This window comes from Bison bison, unplaced genomic scaffold (assembly GCF_000754665.1).
Source record: "Bison bison bison isolate TAMUID 2011002044 unplaced genomic scaffold, Bison_UMD1.0 scf7180017864318, whole genome shotgun sequence".
Classification (NCBI taxonomy): Eukaryota; Metazoa; Chordata; class Mammalia; order Artiodactyla; family Bovidae; genus Bison; species Bison bison.
The window spans coordinates 236,289-257,839 of record NW_011494890.1 but is presented as its reverse complement, the minus strand read 5'-3'; the positions used below and the strand labels follow the sequence as shown (position 1 = coordinate 257,839).

Genomic DNA, 21,551 nt, shown 5'->3' with positions numbered 1-21,551 from the left:
AGGGCTTACTTCACTCTGTATAATAGGCTCCAGTTTCATCCACCTCATTAGAACTGATTCAAATGAATTCTTTTTAATGGCTGAGTAATACTCCATTGTGTATATGTACCACAGCTTTCTTACCCATTCATCTGCTGATGGACATCTAGGTTGCTTCCATGTCCTGGCTATTATAAACAGTGCTGCGATGAACATTGGGGTACACGTGTCTCTTTCCCTTCTGGTTTCCTCAGTGTGTATGCCCAGCAGTGGGATTGCTGGATCATAAGGCAGTTCTATTTCCAGTTTTTTAAGCAATCTCCACACTGTTCTCCATAGTGGCTGTACTAGTTTGCAGTTTGTTCTTGTTTTTTTGTGTGGTAAGCTGAAACACTGGGATTTCAACCAAAATCAAATCTTACTAAGAAACAATAACATTACTTCCAGTGATATAACAGTGACACCCTGGTGACAATGATTTGTTTTGCCTTCTTACTTGATAGAGTATAATTTTCTAGTGAAGTTCTAAAGATGGACAGAAGCTTGGGAAATTTTTATAATGAATTTTTATAATTTTATAATATTTTTATAATAAAATTATAAAAATGAAAACATATAGAAAAGAGATAGTAACAGTTATAAATTTATATCTTTAAAACTAAAATGTATGTTAATCATAAATTGGCTCTTTATTTGACTAGAAAATAAGTAGCAGTTATACAAAAGGACCATAGAATATAAAGTAGAAGAACACAGTACAGGATTTTCATTAATGAACCATATGGAAAAGCAATTACTTTATAAAGATAAAATAAGCCCCAGTCTCCTTCTCACTAACTGTGGGTGTATAGTAACACTATCCAGGCCTTCTGATTCTCAGCTTCTCTGAGAAGGAGCAACAACAATATTCTACCTTCCTTAACAATGTAGACTTATATTGAGAAGTAAAGATATCCAGTCATCCACAATCATAAAAAAGCTATCCCTAAAATTACGTCATCCAGCAGAAAATGATTGTGATAGTCACTAGAACTTGGTTACAAATACTCCAATTTTCCTCTCATGTTCACTTAGTAGGAATGTATTTTCATATCTTTTTGACTTAGCTATGACTTTATAACCTGTGTCAGTCAATGAGTGTGAGCAGATATAAAACTTCAAGAGTTAGCATGCCATTCGCTTATATCCTTTTCTCAGTTATAACAATCAAGGTGGTCCCTCCATGAGCCTGGACTGATGTTAAAAGTTATTTGAGTTCTGTAGTATAAGTAAAAGAGTAAATCTTTGTTGCAGTAAACCAGTGAAATGTGGGATGCTTTATTACTGCACCATAACCTTGAATATTCTGACTCACGAAATATATAAATTCCCAAAGGAAAGTGTTTTATGCACACGTTTTATAAACTGTTACTTTTCATATAAAATTGCAATTTTCCAACAAATACATCCTTTAACTGTTTTAAAAAGAAAAAAATAAAAAAGCTGTGCCTTAAATTCCATATATTAAACAGATCAATTTGTCAGATTTTATCAGTCTTTGTTCAAAATGGACCATAACCTACCCAGATGGAGTTTTATGATGTGTCATAGTTAAGAGGTATGCTTGAAGGACTGTGGCATAGTTACACTCTGCATAAGGCTATTTGGAGAGTACAGTTGACCTCTGAACAACACAGGACTGAATCGTGTGGGCCAACATATATATGGTTTTTTAATAAATGAACAGCATTATACTATTCTGAGGTTGGTTGAGTCCAGAACCACAGATACGGAGGGTAGACTACAGGACCTGAGCATGCACGGATTTTGGTATCCCTGGTGGGTGTTGGGTCTCTTCCTCTGTTTTACTGAGGAACAACTGTACTTCCTTTTCTGGAGTTCCTCTGGCATATCTATTCATTTCCTGTCCTTTCATTGTGTGAACCTTCATTACTGTGAATGAATTACCAAATACAAAGAAGAAATGTATTCAGTTCTCCAATGATAACAGCCATTTTTGAGAATTTACCATATACATAGTAGTTGAGATGAGTACTAGGGGAGAGGTTCTCAATGCTGGTGTTGCATTATAATCATATGAGGAGATATAATAAACACCAGCTCCTGAGCTCTGCCTAAAACCAATTAAGTCAGGATCTCTGCAAGTGAGATCTGAGTATTCTTTCTCCCCCACCAAGTAGGGGGATTAGTGGTCCAAAAGTAAGATTATGTTTTCAGTTCAGTTCAGTCGTTCAGTCGTGTCCAACTCTTTGCGACCCCATGGACTGCAGCATGCCAGGCTTTCCTGTCCATCACCAATTCCCGAAGGTCACTCAAACTCATGTCCATTGAGCCAGTGATGCCATCCAAACACATCATCCTCTGTCGTCCCCTTCTCCCACCTTCAGTCTTTCCCAGCATCAGGGTCTTTTCAAATGAGTTACTTAAAACAAACAAACAAACAAACAACAAAAAAAAAACAGATGCTGGTAAAGATTGAAGGCAGAAACAGAAGAGGTAGACAGAGGATGAGATGGTTGGATGGCATCACTGATTCAATGGATATGAACTTGGGAAATCACTGGAAGATAGTGAGGGACAGTGAGGCCTGGTGAGCTGCAGTCCACGGGGTTCCAGAGAGTTGGACACGACTTAGCAACAGAACAACAAAAACAATATATTCAAAGTACACAATTTGATCAGAGATCATTCTATCATTTTTGAGATTGCACCTGCATTTCAGACTCTTTTATTGACTATAAGAGCTACTCCATTTCTTCTAAGGGATTCATGCCCATAGTAATAGATGATCATCTGAATTAAATTCACCCATTCTGCTCCCTTTTAGTTCACTGATTCCTAAAAGGTCGATGTTCACTCTTGCCAACTCCTGCTTGCACACTTCAATTTACCTTGATTCATGGACCTAACATTCCAGGTTCCTATGCAGTACTGTTCTTTATAGCAACAGACTACTTTCACCACCAGACGCATCACAACAGGATCTTGTTCCTGCTTTGGCTCAGCCTCTTCATTCTTTCTGGAGCTATTTCTCCACTCTTCTCCAGTAGCACACTAGGTGCCTACTAACCTGGGGAATTAATCTTTCCATGTCATATCTTTTTGCCTTTTCATACTGTTCATGGGGTTCTCAAGGCAAGAATGCTAAAGTGGTTTGCCATTTTCTTTTCCAGTAGATCATGTTTTATCAGAACTCTCCATCATAATCTGTCTACCTTGGGTGGCTCTACACAGCATGGCTCATAGTTTCATTGAGTTAGGCAAGGTTATGATCCAAGTGATCAGTATGCTTGGTTTTCACATGCTAGCAAAGTAATGTTCAAAACTCTCCAAGACAGGTTTCCACAGTACATGAACTGAGAAGTTCCAGATGTTCAAGCTAAATTTAGAAAAGGCAGAAGAACCAGAGATCAAAATGCCAACATCTGTTGGATCATTAAAAAACTAAGAGTTTCAGAAAAACATTTAATTTTGCTTTATTGACTACGCCAAATCTTTTGACTGTGTAGATCACAGAAAACTGTGGAAAATTCTTCAAGGGATGGGACTACCAAACCACCTTACCTGCCTCCTGAGAAATCTGTATGCAGGTCAAGAAAAAACAATTAGAAATGGACATGAAACAACAGACTGTTTCCAAAGGAGTACATCAAGGCTGTATATTGTCACCCTGTTAATTTAACTTATATGAAGAGTACATCATGGAAAATCCCAGGCTGGATGAAGCACAAGTTGGAATCAGGACTGCCAGGAGAAATATCAATAACCTCAGACATGCAGATGACACCACCCTTATGGCAGAAAGTGAAGAGGAGCTACAGGGCCTCTTGGTCCAAGTGAAAGAGGAGAGTGAAAAAACTGGCTTAAAACTCAACAATCAAAAAAATGAAGATCATCACATCTAGTTCCATCACTTCATGACAAATAGATGGGGACACAATGGAAACAGTGACAGACTTTATTTTCCTGGGCTCCAAAAACACTGCATATGGTGACTACAGCAACAAAATTGAAAGACACTTGCTCCTTGGAAGAAAAGCTATGACAAACCTAAACAGCATATTAAAAAACAGAGACATTACTGTGCCGACAAAAGTCCATCTATTCAAAGCTATGGTTTTATCAGTAGTCATGCATGGATGCAAGGGTTGGACCATAAAGAAGGCTGAATGCTGAATAATTGATGTTTTTGAGCTATGGTGTTGGAGAAGACTCTTGAGAATCCCTTGGACTACAAGGAGATCAACCAGTGAATCCTAAAGGAAATCAGTGCTGAACAGTCATTGGAAGGACTGATGTTGAAGCTGAAGCTCCAATACTTTGACCACCTGATGCAAAGAACTGACTCATTGGAAAAGACCCTGATGCTGGGAAAGATTGAAGGCAGGAAGAGAAGGGGATGGCATCACTGACTTAATGGACATGAGTTTGAGCAAGCTCTGGGAGATGGCGAAGGACAGGGAAGGCTGGTGTGCTGCTGTCCATGGGGTTGCAATGAACTGGACATTACTGAGCGACCAAACAACAACAACAACAAAACAATTTTATAAGTTTTGACATAGATAGATGCATGCAAAATATCATCACAATCAAATTTTCATCATCTATGCCTGAGTATTTTTTAATCTCAGGTGTTTCTAAGGAGCAGCCAAATTTGAGCAACATGGTAGTAGATAGAGAGAAAGAGATAAGTAAGAATGGTATCTCACTCTTGAGAGTCCCTACAAGGACCACAGTTGACTCAAACCAGTCAATCCTAAAGGAAATCAACTCTGAATGTTCATCAAAAGAACTATTGCTGAAGCTGAGGCTCCAAGATTTTGGCCATGTGATGCAAAGAGCGACTCACTGGAAAAGATACTGATTCTGGGAAAGGCATCAGGCAGGTTGAAGGCATGGCAGAGGATGAGATGGTTAGATAGCATCACTGACTCAATGGATATGAATTTGAGCAATCTCTGGAAGATAGTGGAGAACAGATGAGCCTGCTGTGCTGCAATCTATGGGATCTCAAAGTGTTTGACACGACTTAGTGACTGAACAACAAATATAGCAATATTTAATTCTAAACAAGAGAACCTAAAATTTTTCTAAACATAGAAGCAAGAACTATATTGTTGGAAAACAGTAGGAATGGAAAAACATATTCACATTAGAGTTAATCATAAGCAACTAGCTATAATCTGATGAATAATATATTTCTATCATAGTTAAAATCATTTATGCTTTACAACATTTTGTATGATGAAATCATCATATTCATCATCTGAAATAACTTTTACTCTGAAATAAAACTTTAAATGTCTTTCAAAAACTCACAATAGAAAATCTTACTCTCCCTTTTGAATTACATAAAAAGAGATGTATTTCAAAAAAATATTTAAAATTCAAAATATATTGCAATGAAAATAAATAAATGTTAATATTTGCTGTTATTAAAACTACTCATTTATAAAAAAAGTACTTGTCAGAGATTATTTTAGAACTTTATTTAAAAATTCAAAAAAGCCTACATGAAGCAAAATTTCAGTGATTTTTAATATTGAAATACTTATTTTAACTCTTCTGTATTTAGTCTGATTTGACCCAGTTCTTTTTTTATAATCAATTTGAAGTTATTGTGAAAGACTTTTCATGCTTATATGCATATATTTATCATTATGGTTATGGTCCATCTGTCACTGACTAGATAATTCACTGAACTTGATAATTCACTCAACCTTTCTGGTACTATATCTGTATAACATGAACATTATGTCAGATGCTCTCAAGAACACTATCAGATATATAAAACTATAATTTTGTATATAGAAGCCCATCCTTTCACGCTAGGAACTCACTCAAAATTGGAAAACTCGAACAATTTTAAGCTATTTGCTGTCATATCATAATTGTCAACTCTGAACAGTAGAGTCCCTTTTTAGAAGGAAAAAATAAAAATATTTGCAAACCTTTAATATGGAAATTAATCTTTTCAAAGTTTTAATATAAAACTGAATATACATTCATAGTGCTCATAATGCTTACAGGGCATCCATGGTGGCTCAGCTGGTAAAGAATCTGCCTGTAATGTGGGAGATCTGGGTTTGATCCCTGGGTTGGGAAGATGCCCTAGAGAAGGGAAAGGCTACCCACTCCAATATTCTGGCCTGGAGAATTCCACAGACTGTATAGTCCATGGGGTCGCAAAAAGTCAAACATGACTGAGAGACTTTCACTTCACTATAATGCTTACAGTACTATAAAGTCAAAAGAAATGTGTAAATTAAAACTACAAAAAAAAAAATTCATTTTCTCCCCTGCTGATGAAGTTAGAAAACCAAAGATTTTCTTACTCTCCAGGATATAGGAAAAGAACATCTTGATAGTGACTAAGTCAATTCAGAATAATGTTTTCCTCATCAATGGTTAAAGATCAGTGCAACCATAGTACATTCAATTTAGTTTCCTTCATTAGTGAAGTAGTAAAAATAATCTAGTAAGTGTTCAAAGACTGTGTCATTGACAATGTGTACAACATATCACACTGCTGCTGCTGCTAAGTTGCTTCAATCATGTCCAACTCTGCGCGACCCCATAGACGGCAGCCCACCAGGCTTCCCCGTCACTGGGATTCCCCCAATGGCACTGGAGTGGGTTGCCATTTCTTTCTCCAATGGATGAAAGTGAAAAGTGAAAGTGAAGTTGCTCAGTCGTGTCTGACTCTTTAGTGACCCCATGGACTGCAGCCCACCAGGCTCCTCCATCCATGGGATTTTCTAGGCAAGAGTACTGGAGTGGGGTGCCATTGCCTTCTCCGACATATCACACTACTGAGTTGACAAACCTTGACACTTGGAAAGAAGTGACTACGACCAAGCAGTAAAAATTTGTAAAGGATCATTTCAGAGACTTAACATTTGGTTCAAACCTTTTAACTCAACAAAAATATCATAAGAAAAAAACCTAGCTTGGCTGCTCTTCATGTGATGAAGACAAGCAGGACAAAAACAAGTATTTGAAATAAGTTGTGCCAAATAGCTGCTAAATTTATTTAATCTTGATGTGAAACTCTCCACTTCAAATTTTCCATGACATCCTCATGACTCTCCTATTTCTAGCTATCTCAGCCCAGTTCTTTGAGTTAAAGAATCAAATACCCAATTACATTCTTTAAAAAAAACCACTGAAAATTACATAATCATAAACACTTCACTACCAGGAAAAATCATAATAATACAGTCTTGGAGGTGAATTATTTTGAGGTCTATGTATACAACCGTTTTGAATCAATCGGAATACTCACATCATATAATAATTATGTTACATCACGTCTGGTAAACTTATACTCAAAATACAAACCATTGTTTTCTTTAGCTTCCACAGATAATGGAAAGCAATCAATCTTAGAGCATTAAACAGTTGTAACCATAATACTGAATAAATTTCTGGTGCTTGAAGCATCAATTTAACAACCAGAAAACACAGCTAGATGAAGTCACTGTCCAAGTCATTGACTAAGTCACATATATGATTGTCTAAGTCACATATATGATTCCTATTTTCCTGGCATTCCAGTAATATGAAACTTCAAAGGCTTTCATAAATTACAAAATTAAACAGTATCTCATCAATCTGACCCACCCAGAAGATCACAACGTCTTGCTTATCATAAACCTGAGTCTTCTCAATATAATGATCAACAAACACCATTTGAATACCTACTATGTATCAGAAAATGATCTAAATACGAAGAAGCCACAATACACAGTAGTCAAAGATGACTACATCATATGAGTGGGGAGAGAGGTGTCAAGTAAACTGAGAAGAAATGAACTTGGTACCAAGTTGTGAAGAAAAACAAAATGCCAAGCTGAGGAGTTTGTGCTTTTCCTCTAAGCAAAGCAAACTCACAAAAATTTTGAATGGGTAACTATCTCATTAGTGTTCATCACTCAGCCATGTCCAACTTTTTGTGACCCCATGGACTGTAGCCTGCCGGGCTCCTCTGTCCATGGAATTCTCCAGGCAAAAAAACTGGAGTGAGTAGCCATTCCTTTCTCCAGGGGATCTTCCCAACCTAGGAATGGAACCTGGGTCTCCTGCATTGCAAGCAGATTCTTTACTATCTTAGCCCCAAGGGAAGACCTGGAATTAATTACCTCATTAATTCCATACACATTTCAGGGAGAACCTTAATGGCACTGTGGTTGATGGACGAGAGAGGGAGGGATACAGAATAGGAGCTTGTAAAAAATCAAGAAGCAAATTTTGTGCTTCTAACACTAAGGTAACAGATACAAAGATAAAGAAAAGTAGAGAAGCTTGGGACAAATGTAAATATGTGAACAACAGGATTTTGATGAATGTCAGTTAGGGATAGGACTAATGCTTGTATGTGGAATCTAGAAAAATGGTACAGACAAACATATTTGAAGGTCAGAAATAGAGATGCACATGTAGGGAATGGATGTGTGGACACAACGAGGGGGAAGAAGAGGGGTGGGAAATTAATCAGGAGACTGGGATTGACATATATACACTACTATGTGTAAAACAGAAAGCTAGTGGGAGTTCAGCTCAGTGCTCTGTCATGACCTAGATGGATGGTATAGGTGAGGGGTGGGAGGGAGGTCCAAGAGGGAAGGGATATGTATGCATATAGCCAATTCACTTTGTTGTACAGAAGAAAGTAACACAATATTGTAAAGCAACTATATCCCAATAAAAAGACTTTAGCATAAAATAATAATTTAATAAAGATTATATATTAAAAGCCTAGAAGCTTACTATCAACCATAAACCAGGACAAGAATGGTAAGAAGTGTAAATTTAGAAATAAAGATAGAACTTAGTAACGTTTTGGGTATCTTTAGGTTATCAAGTTAAAGATAGACTCATGCCAATTGGAGACACTGAACCCTGAAGAGTTCAAGCAGAAGATTAAGATCTCTTTAGTACAGAGATTAAACATTCTAGCTGAGCTAGGGAGATAGCATTTTCTACTTCCTATTATAGTGCCTAACACATAGCTGATTTTCAATAAGTGTTTGATGGATGGCTGGATGCACACTGAATATCAAATTCTGGAAGAAATTCATCTTGGTGTTTACAAGCTATATATATAGCAAAATTGTTAAAGAGAAAAGGGGAGGGCAATAAGAGAACTCAGCAGACAAAGCCATTATACTGGATATTTAAGAGGGTAGTGTCAAAGAGTGTCAAAAAGTACTGAGAAGAAAATCTTTTAAATGTCCTGGATGAAGGAAACAGGAATATAGAGGGAAGAGCCAGAACCTTGGGAAAGAATAAGGACAATAACACCCCTTTCTTAGAAAAGAGAGTATTTCTAAAGGTCGGACTCCTAAAAGATCCTAATGTCGGATCAAAACAGATATTAATTTTTTTCTTCTGGCTTTAGTGTTATCCCGATTATAGTCGATCTTTTTCATCCCTGAGAGACTCTCCTTCCTAAATAAGTAAAACTTATTATATGCTTATTCCTAAACAAGTATGACTACTGATATAACTCACCAACTTATGCTTGGCAGCTTTGTGACTAGAATATAAATTCAGTGAATCACTTGGGCTTTGTAAGAATTTGTACAAAGTAGCCCCATCTCTGTTCAGCAGACAGACTATAAAAACATGAAACTTGAACAATAAGGTTACTTATGTTAAACTGAATAAATAAAAACATATTTGACTTAGAACATGACATGGATTATATATTGTTTTAAAACATTCTCCAAAGATTTAAAAAGTTGATGATATTAAAACCTTAATATAAATGATCTAGAATACACTTATAGAAATTTTGATAGAAGCACAACTCAGAATTTTAAAAATTCAATGAAAAATAGATTAAGTATTCAACAGAATTAACAAATTAGAAAAGATAAAATATATCCACAGAGCATATTGTAAAGATTCCAATGTGACTATAACTTCCTTAAGAGTACCCAAAAGAAAGAATAAAAAATACTTTAAAGGAAGGAATTTAATATACTATAAATCACCTTCACTTTTGAGCATTTTTTCAAAGTCCCTCATAAATTAAAAAAATAAATAAACATTGAATTAAAGTATGTATAAAAGAATAAGCTTCCAGCTATTCAAAGAATACTTAAAATTAGTGAGAGAGGAAAATGAAATCATCACCTCAACAGATTCAAATGATATCTGTGTATCTAAAGCATCAACAGAAATTTCTGATAATCTAGCTCACTAATAAAATGATAACTTCCTAACATGAAAAAGAATAAAACTTAGTCAACATCATACTTAAATGATCATCAAGAGCGTCATCCCCAATAAAACTAGGAAGAAGTTATTTATCACTATTTAGCATTGAACTGAAAGCTGTAGTCAAGAAAATTTGCATGGTGAACTCAAAATTTAAAAGTGTTGAACATTAAAAACAAAAATTATCTATCAGCAATTTCTTTTTGAAGATAAAATTATTTTCAGAGTGAAAACACAAAAGAACCAACAGAAAGGTAATTACAATAAATAAAGAGCTTAAATAAGGTATCAGGATACAAAAAAAAAAAGCACAAATTTACATTATTTATCTGACTTTTCAGAAAATAAAAATAAAAATCAATGGATAATTTTGAAACAACTGAGCACTGTTCTAAGCACTTTATTTCTATTTACTTGCTTAGTCTTCAAGAGAACCTCATCAACTAGGTATAGATTATTATTTTTCCTATAAGGAAAGAAAGGCCCAGAGAGGGTAAAGAATGTACCCAATGTCATGCAGAGAGAGAGAGAACGAGTGATTCAAACTCAGGTTGCAGAGTCATTTGGGGGCAAATAGGGTGAAGCTAAATTGTATCCTGCTATCACTTTCATTTTTCAAATTGCTGCAAAAAATTGTGTGTTCACATACTAAAAACATTCACCAGTATATTTGAAGGGTTAACTGGTAATGTATAGGTGGTAAGAATATGGTTGCTTTGTTCTTATTTGAATTGGTTTTCATTTAATATCTGTCCATGGTAAATATATGTAATGAGAAAATACAATAAACAAAATTGTAAAGCACTTTCCTGTGCCACGAGGTCAGATGTAGAATTAGCTGTATTTTGGACACCTCCCTTATTTCAATAGTGTGAGAACACTGAGAGCCCATCTGGCAAACACCATGATTACCACACACTTTAGCAGCAAGTTTTAAGGATGATAGTCCTCAGTTTCTGGCAAATTGCTTCTAAACTAAACAAGAATAATAATGGCTTCACTTATCTCATCTCAAAACCTGATGAAATAACTCTTAATGATAACAAAGTAACTTTAGACCAATGTACTCAGATGTAAAAATGTACAGAATTCAATATCATTTTTAGTAAATTACGCATCTGTTGAAGTCCATAAATCATATTTTACAATTTCAATATAAGAAGCAAAACTAATACAATTATGTAAAGTTTAAAAATAAAATTAAATTAAAAAAAAGAAGAAACATAATTATGTGGAAAGAGAATTTTATACGTATATTTCTACAAATAGTCCTACCTATCTATATTTGCTTATAGCAGATCTATTAATTTCCAGGCACTAACTTTATTCCAGTTTTTAGAAGACTGTCATAAATACTCCCTAAGTTTACAAGGCATATATTTTCATTCCAGCATGATAATTTAAAAAATAAAAGAAAGTTCTTTCATAATTCTCCTTTAAAAATGATTCAAAATATGAGTGAAGAATAGTAATTAATATTTCTCATTTTAATACTCAGAAAATTATATTAATTACAGATGAAAAATGGTAATGTAACAAGTAGTTCTACTTACCATTTGAATAGAATGCTTCTAATTCATTTGGAGGATTATCCCAACAAAATTCCTAATGACCTGAAAATGAGAGTGATTCAGGAGGATCAATACTTTATATATTATTTTATAACATATTAATCCCATATGATATCTGACTCATATCTGTTCTAGATTTCCACAAGGATACATCCAGACTTAGAATTCTCATTTAATATGAGTATTGTCTAAACTTGGGAAGTATGCCCATTTATTTATTAACATACCACCTTTCATTCACCCTAGTGCACTTTTCCAGCCTGCCTGCTCTCAACCTCAACCTACAGAACCACACAGCAGAAAAAAGGAATAATTCATTCTGACTCTAACTTGGTACTTCTCTCAAAGTTAAGAGATTGTACCACTATGTTCTTATTTTCCAATGCAAACTTTCTGTGGGATAAAATTGCATTATGATGCTTTAGTGTGATAAGACAAATCTATATCATGAAATTTTTAATCCATGTACTAGATGACCTAACTGATAAATTTACAAATTTTACCATCTATAGAAAAATATTTATTTTAAGGTAGGGATTACAAGATTGCTGCTGCTGCTGCTGCTAAGTCGTTTCAGTCGTGTCCGACTCTGTGCGATCCCATAGACGGCAGCCCACCAGGCTCCCCTGTGTCTGGGATTCTCCAGGCAAGAACACTGGAGTGGGTCGCCATTTCCTTCTCCAATGCATGAAAGTGAAAAGTGAAAGGGAAGTCGCTCAGTCCTGTCCGACTCTTAGCGACCCCATGGACTGCAGCCCACCAGGCTCCTCCGTCCATGGGATTTTCCAGGCAAGAGTACTGGAGTGGGGTGCCATTGCCTTCTTCGAGGGATTATAAGATTATTCAGATATATATTACAAGATTATTCAGATATATATTATAATTGCTAAGTACTTTTACATAACCAGACTACTCATCAATCAAAAAAATCCTTATTTTTAAAAGATAAGGAAAATGAGACCTAATGAAGGTGGAATAGTTTGGCTAAAATCTTAGTTTAGAGGCAGTACTAATGATCAAATGCTAAACTCAAGGCTTTAGCTTATCTTTTTTCCATGGTATTATTTCAAAACATTTATTAAGACTCTGATATATACCAGGAACTGAATGGAGCACTGGATATGAACAAGACAGGTAAAGGACATGCCTTTGTGAAATTATTCCATCCATATAAAATACAGAATGTAAATACAAACAAGATTTTAGAATACAATTCTATTGTGAGGCAAGCTTGCTTTCCAATGAATATTCCTTTTTCAGCCCACAAAATACTTAGCTAAACATCTAAATGTCTTTGATGTGTAGATAGATATTTTGTGCAAAGATAAATCCTCAAAAACTGAAAGGAACACATTTTTTTTCTATTGAATGTTTTGAAGCGAATCTTTAATTTGCTTACTGATCCAAATCTGTCTCAACTTTCAGACTCAGTGTGAAGCTTTCAAGCATGCTGTAGAGATGAGAAGTTCCACATGTGCAAATGAGTAAATAGATTCCACATGGAAGAACAAAATAAAGACCTTGAGATCTGTTTTGCAAATAATTTCTTAACTACTGTTTCATATTTAGGGATGAGTTCAGTGTTGTGCTTAGAGCAGGCATTTGCAAAATAGGATGACATAGTTTAAACATAAAAGACTGAATTTTTAGACTACTAAAGCACCTTTCTCATGCCTTTATTTTCATACCTCCTACCAATAAGATATTATGTAACTATTAACACTTTTCTGTGTAGTTGTTTTATCTTGCTGACTTTAGAAATGTAAACAAAGAACCCCAAATAACATACAAAACATGAGCTCAAGTTCAGCCTGAAACTACAGTTCTGTAAATTAAAATGATACAGAGATATACAGAATGTTTAGTAAATATAAAATGATTATTGGTTAGGTTCCCTTGATATAGGCAGCACAGTCTCTGGCTGTGGCTACTGTCTCAGGTCCATTAGCAATGCTTCTGCTTTACCAGTTAATGCTCCCATTCCCTGTAGACTCCCTTAATATGACATTCAGTAGGCTACAGTCCAAGGAGTCTCGAAGAGTCGGACATGACTGAGCGACTTCACTTTCACTTTTCACTTTCATGCAATGGAGAGGAAATGGCAACCCACTCCAGTGTTCTTGCCTGGAGAATCCCAGGGACTGGAGCTTGGTGGGCTGCCGTCTATGGGGTCACACAGGGTCGGACAAGACTGACATGACTTAGCAGCAGCAGCATACTGAATTAGTGAATCACTTCATTCAAAAAAAAAAAATCAAATTGTAGAATAGACCCATCAGAGGAAGCCTGGGGAGACTTGTTCCCTTCGTTTTAAAGAAGAGATGACCAGAGGGTGGCCCATAGTCACATATTTGATTATTGATAGTATAATCAAGTTAATAACCCTTATTACTAGTACTAGTTTTTAAGGGGCGTTTTATGACAGATATCACAAAAATTAAGTGCTAGTATATATTATAGTTGTTGTTGTTTAGTTGCTATGTTGTATCCAACTCTTTTGTGACCCAATGTACTGTAGCCAACCAGGCTCCTCAGTCCATGTGATTTCCCAGGCAAGAATTCTGGAGGGTGTTGCCATTTCCTTTTCTGGGAGATCTTTCTGATCCACAGACTGAACCCACATCACTTGCATTCCAGGTGGATTTTCTACCACTGCACAAACAGGGAAACCCTATAATAGTATAGATTATTACATGTGTAATGAATCTATATATTCACTAGATATGTCTGAACTTGAAACTGGTAGTTTCTGCTTTTAGTGACCAGCTCCATCATTTAAAGATACTATTTTAATTACAAGCCCTTAATTTGGGCTGGAGGAAGCATAAGCTGGAATCAATATTGCCAGGAGAAACATCAATAACTTCAGATATGCAGATGACACCATCATTATGGCAGAAAGTGAAGAAGAACTGAAGAGCCTCTTGATGAAAGTGAAAGAGGAGAGTGAAAAAGTTGGCCTAAAGCTTAACATTCAGAAAATTAAGATCATGGCATCCAGTCCCATCACTTCATGGCAAATAGATGGGGGAAAAGTGGAAACAGTGGCTGGGTTTATTTTTCTGGGCTCCAAACTCACTGCAGATGGTGATTGCAGCCATGAAATTAAAAGACACTTACTCCTTGGAAGGAAAGTTATGACCAACCTAGACAAAAGCAGAGACGTTACTTTGTCAACAAAGATCCGTCTAGCCAAGGCTATGGTTTTTCCAGTAGTCATGTGTTGATGTGAGAGTTGGACTATAAAGAAAGCTGAGTTCCAAAGAATTGATGCTTTTGAACTGTGGTGTTGGAGAAGACTCTTGAGAGTCCCTTGGACTGCAAGGAGATCTAATCAATCCATCCTAAAGATCAGTCCTGGGTGTTCATTGGAAGGACAGATGTTAAAGCTGAAACTCCAATATTTTGGCCACCTGATGCTGAAGATTGAGGGCAGAAGGAGAAGGGGTCAACAGAGGATGAGATGGTTAGATGGCAACTCAATGGACATGAGTTTAGGTAAACTCCAGGACTTGGTGATGGACAAGGAGGCCTGGTGTGCTGCGGTTCATGGGGTCACAAGGAGTTGGACACCACTGAGCGACTGAATTGAACTAAACTGAATTTGGGTTTAACATATACAAAATATATAAATTTATATATAAATAGATAAGAGTGACCTACTATATAGCACAGGGAACTCAACTCAATATTCTGTAATAACTTACATGAGAAAAGAATATGAAAAAGAATAAATGTATGTATATGTATAACTGAATCCCTTTGCTGCACACTTAAAATTAACACAAGATTATTAATCAAATATACTGAATATATATTGAACATAAAATGAATTTTTTGAAATAATATATATTAATAATAAAATTATATTATCTTTCCAGAATTATGACATTTAAGAACCATAAGAAATTGCATGACCAAGATTTGTACCCATTGTCTTTGACCAACTCCACCCTACCTTCCTTGCAGTAATCTTTTTCCAGTAGATGAGATTCCTACAGAGTCTTCTGAAGTGCCTTCTTCTTTTACAATCAAGTTTAGTGCAGGAGGACTAAGAAAAACATTTTCCTAAAAAAAAGTCAGAACTTACTGTCCTATGTTATGCTCTTATTTCTAATACCTGCCATTATATAAATCTTAGTTGCAAGACTTGAACTTTTCAAAATATCAGTGTCTCTCTTTTGGTCTATTTATTTCTGTACTTAAAAATTTCATTCTTTATATCTTTGACACAAATGGTGCATACTTTGATATTTCCAGCAAATTTGGAAAACTCAGCAGTGGCCATAGGACTGGAAAAGGTCAATTTTCATTCCAATCCCAAGAAAGGAAATGCCAAAGAATGTTCAAACTACCACACAATTGCACTCATCTCACACACTAGCAAAGTAATGCTCAAAATTCTACAAGTCAGGCTTCAACAGTACGTCAACCATGAACTTCCAGATGTTCAAGCTGGATTTAGAAAAGGCAAAGGAACCAGAGATCAAATTGCCAACACCCATTGGATCATTGAAAAAGCAAGAGAGTTCCAGAAAAACATTTACTTCTGACTTATTGACTATGCCAAAGCCTTTGACTGTGTGGATCACAACAAACTTTGGAAAATTCTTAGAGATGAAAATACCAGACCACCTGAACTGTCTCCTGAGAAATTTGCATGCAGGTCAGGAAACAACAGTTAGAACTGGACATGGAACAACAGACTGGTCCCAAATCAGAAAAGGAGTATGTCAAGGCTGTATATTGTCATCCTGCTTATTCAACTTATATGCAAAATGCATCATGCAAAATGCAAGGCTGGATGAAGCACAAGCTGGAATCAAGATTGCTGGGAGAAATAACAATAACCTCAGGTACGCAGATGACACCACCCTTATGGCAGAAAGCAAAGAACTAAAGAGCCTCTTGATGAAAATGAAAGAGGAGAGTGAAAAATTTGGCTTAAAGCTCAACATTCAGAAAACTAAGATCATGGCATCTGGTCCCATCACTGCATGTCTAATAGATGGGGAAACAATGGAAACAGCGAGAGACTTTATTTTGGGGGGCTCCAAAATCACTGCAGATGGTGACTGCAGCTATGAAACTAAAAGATGCTTGCTCCTTGGAAGAAAAGCTATGACCAACCTAGACAGCATATTAAAAAGCAGAGACATTACATCTAGTCAAACCTATGTTTTTTCCAGTAGTCATGTATGGATATGAGATTTGGACTACAAAGAAAGCTGAGTATTGAAGAATTGATGCTTTTTAACTGTGGTGTTGGAGAAGACTCTTGAAAGTCCCTTGGACTGCAAGGAGTTCCAACCAGTCAATCCCAAAGGAAATCAGTTCTGAATATTCTTTGGAAGGACTGATGCTGAAGCTGAAACTCCAATACTTTGGCCATCTGATGCAAAAAAAATGACTCATTGGAAATACCCTAATTCTGGGAAAGATTAAAGTCATGAGGAGAAGGGGATGATAGAGGATGAGATGGTTGGATGGCATCACCAACTCGATGGACATGAGTTTGAGCAAGCTCTGGGAGTTGGTGATGGACAGGGAAGCCTGGTGTGCTGCAGTCCATGTGGTTGCAAAGAGTCAGACACTACTGAGGGACTAAACTGAACTGAACTTGACATTATCCATTATCTGATTAGAAAAACAATATGAAAGATCATCAAGTATTATCTTACTTATGACTAGGAATTGGAGAGTACAATAAAACACAGGTGATAGAAATAATACTTCACTCTAATTCATTCAAAGAAGAGATTAACTAGGGTCCAAGTGTTTATGACAGAAACAAGCCACATTGACACTAACTCTGTTTGCCACAAGTTTATTGATTACTATATGTTTGAAATAAGATGATCAATTCCTTTTAATAATATCTTTACTGGATAGAGTCAAAGGAAAGAAGGTTAAATTATTAATCACTCAGTTGTGTCTGACTCTCTGAAACCCCACGGTCTATAGCCCACCAGCCTCCTCTATCCATGGTATTCTCCAAGCAAGAATACTGGAGCGGGTAGCCATTTCATTCTCCGGAGTATCTTCCTGACCCAACGATGGAACCCAAGTCTCCTGCCTTGCAGGCAGATTCTTTACTGTCTGAGTCACCAGGGAAAAAGGACACTAAAAGAGAAAGGAGAAGGAAAATTCTAGTAATGATTCTTGTAGTCATCATTTACTCATGCCCACTATGAGTTAAGGAGAGACTGAGCCACAGAATAACATGATTTGATTAAATTTCAATAGCATTATTCTGGCTGCTAAGTGGGCTTCCCTGGTGGCTCAGAGGTTAAAGCATCTTCCCGCAATGCGGGAGACCTGGGTTCAATCCCTGGGTCGGGAAGATCTCCTGGAGAAGGAAATGACAACCCACTCCAGTATTCTTTCCTGTAGAATCCCATGGACGGAGGAGCCTGGTGGGCTACAGTCCACGGTGTCACAAAGAGTCGGACACGACTGAGTGACTTCACTTTCAAGGACACGACTGAGCGACTTCACTTTCAAGGACACGACTGAGCGACTTCACTTTCAAGTGGAAAACAGATGCAAAAGTTGGGGCAGGAGGTTCTAGAGAAAGAGAGAGAAAGTTAGAAGATTACTTATAGTGCAAATATAATGTACTGATGCTTTCAACCCCAAGGCATTAGTCTAAATGAAAGAAGCAGATGCAGAGGACATTATTGGAGAACTATCTTTGTTGAGAAGCAAGGATGACTCAGGTTTTTGGCTTGAGCAATGGGGTAGACTTTAGTGTTTTTTTTTTTTTTTTTAAAAACAGGTCTAGGAAGAGACAGACATACTTGTACATAGTGGAGCAGAAGGAGAATGGGAGGGAAGACTACTATTTTGGCCATTTGACTATGTAGGTTTAAAAATACTTGTTATATAAGTCATGGAAAACAAGATGTTCTGTCAAATATCATAATTTCGGCTACATCAACCACAGTTTCCTTGATAATGAGGATGAGAACCAGATTCTTATTTCTGCTGGATCATGTTGAGGTGTTTCTTGAGTAATTCCATATCGTCTATAGATTTTCAACCCCTTGCTCTACCAGCTCATTTCCCACAAAGCATTAATAATATTAATATATCTCCTATTTTGACAGGCAATACATTTCTCTACCCTGTGAACCTTTTATTTAATGTCTTCTCCTCCCTTTCACAGCTAAGTTCCTCAAAAAAAGAGAATGAACTTGTCCATTTGAACTTTACCATTTATTTTTAATTCTTTTATACTACTGAGTGGATGTTTCTACTTCACTGCATTACTGAAACTGAACTCACAAACATTCCCAAGAAACTCTTAACTTTAACACCTTATGGATTATTTTGGCAAGAGTCGTTACTAGCTTCTTCTTCACTTAAATGTGATGTTTCTGCACATCACTACTGCTAATTTTATTCTTTCTCTTCTCAGTACTTCACCGTGAGTAATATTAACACTCCACATTTTAATTGCTTATGACAAACAAATTTATTTCTTTAATCCTCTCCTATTTTCAAGTCTGTGGGCCCACATATTCAACTGGTTACTTGGCATCTCCAAATGGCAGTCCTGTTTATACTTCAAACAAAGCATGTCTGAACCCTGAACTCTTTACTTTCACTTCCAGACCTTCCCTCCTATTCATATTGGTGGGTAGCATCACTGTCTACTCATTGTCTGGTGATTTGCTTGAGAATCAACCTTACTTCTGCATTTCTACATCTTCCAAGTGTTATCACTGACCCACTCTTGTCAACTCTACTTCATTAACATGTCCTGTGCGCATCAGTTCTTTACATCCCAATGTACTCTGGCCTTATTTCATGTATCAATATGACCTGAAAGAAACGTTTAATTTTTTTCTTATTTGCTTCCTCTATTTCCCCTCTGCATCGACTCCAAAGGTCTCTTTTGAAATTGTACAGAACAGTTGGTCTCTGGTTGAAAACCCTTTAAAAGGCCTTTACCACCCAAAGGAAAAACCTGTGGACTTCAGCATGGCTTCTAATCACTTTCAAGATCTGAGCCCTCCTTTACATTCTTATCTTCATTCTTGCCAATGTCAATGCATGTGCATGCTCAGTCATGTCTGACTCTCTGTAACCCCTTGTACTGTAGCCCACCAGGCTCCTCTCTCCATGGAATTTCCCAGGCAAGAATACCGGAGTGGGTTGCTATTCCTCATCCAGGGGTTCTTCCCAGCCCAGGGATTGAACCTGCATCTTCTGAGACTCCTGCATTGCAAGCAGATTCTTTACCATTTGAGCTATCAGGGAAGCCAACCTTCATTCATGAAATACTATGTGTTCAGTTGTGTTAAATTCTTTGCCACCCTATGGACTGTAGTCCACCAGGCTCCTCTGCCCATGGAATTTTACAGGCAAGAACACTGGAGTAGAGTGCCATTCTATTCTCCAGGGCATCTTTCCAACCCAGAGATCAAACCCAAGATTTTTACATCTCCTGCATTAGCAGGAAGATTTTTTTTTTTTTTCAACCACTGCATATCTCTCACCAAACCCTATTACCTACTCTAGCAGTAGCATATATCAGATGTTGATTTTTTTTTCCTCCTCTCAAATTTCATCATATCAAAAATATGGCCCCATCTCTACCCATGAATCATCTCTCTATCCATCCAGATTCTGCTGGAGTTTCTCCACTTAAATGAGTATCCCCTGATTGCCCTGGTAGAAGGGATTCTTCTTGGTTATTTTAATTCTGTTTATACTAATTCCCCATATATTTTATGGAATCCATTGATTCCATGCCTCTAACTTCACTCTACTGGTCTTTTCTTGATAACCCTACTGACATGATCAGTATTCAATAAATAATTGATGCTATTCAGAAATCACTAAAGAGAAATAATGAATTAATTACTGAACAAATGCTTTCTCCCAAAATCCTACTAAAAAAACTCTAATATTCCTAAATATTGGTTAAAACTCCCCATGACTTATTTCCTTAGACCATTTTAATATATAGTTCGCTGACAATCATGTACCTACCATAAAGAGTCTAACACGAAAAGAACAAAATGTCAACACAGGACAAGTCTATTAGGTCAACTGTTGACAGACATAAGCTATTTCGTGGACTTTGGCTATAGCTAAACTTGAGAAAACAACTCCAAGTTAAACTTTGAACATCAGGGTTTAGGGAGAAGGAAAGCAACTGAAATAAACTGCATATTCAGCTTAAATCCAATTGGTGCTATCTTTAGTTACAGCTTAAAATTGCATTAGCTGTCTTGTTTCTTATTGCCAAAGCCAACCATAGGCAAAGCAGTGGTTGTGAAGTGAATTGCTTCAGGTCTTCAGCAAACAGTGATTTTTAAAAACATATGTAATGTTATTCATGTGGTCGAGTCAGAAATACACTTATCCAGGGGTACAGATGGAAATGATTTGTTCTGGAAACTGAGATAGCTTTATTATTTTACCATTTTTACCTACAAAAATAAGTTTATGTGCTAGTACATATGAGGAACCTCAGACCAAAAATATACCCAGACAGTTTTGAATCTGAATGCCATCATATTAAGCTCTGAAATTTACTTTGCACCACTATATTAATTATATTTGAGTTTCTATTTCAATTTTTAAAATACATACAGTATATAAACTCATGTTAATTATAAAAGGTTCGACAATATGTATGTATTTAATATAAAAATTTCCCTTCCTATTTTTCTTCAATTTTATTCCGTTCCTCAGAAGTAAGAGCTTCATGCACATCAGTCGTTATGTTACACAATTACATATGTGGTTTTTAACATACATATG

General features: G+C 36.4%; 1 long non-coding RNA gene across 5 annotated transcripts in view; it reads right to left on the bottom strand.

Moving 5' to 3' along the window:
• LOC104997976 overlaps positions 1-21,551 on the bottom strand; it is a 397,981-nt gene that overhangs the window by 354,279 nt on the left and 22,151 nt on the right. For all 5 annotated transcript variants that reach the window (XR_826387.1, XR_826384.1, XR_826385.1 and 2 more), the window contains exon 2: positions 11,757-11,816. This is a non-coding gene — a long non-coding RNA (uncharacterized LOC104997976). The remainder of the gene's footprint in view (positions 1-11,756; positions 11,817-21,551) is intronic.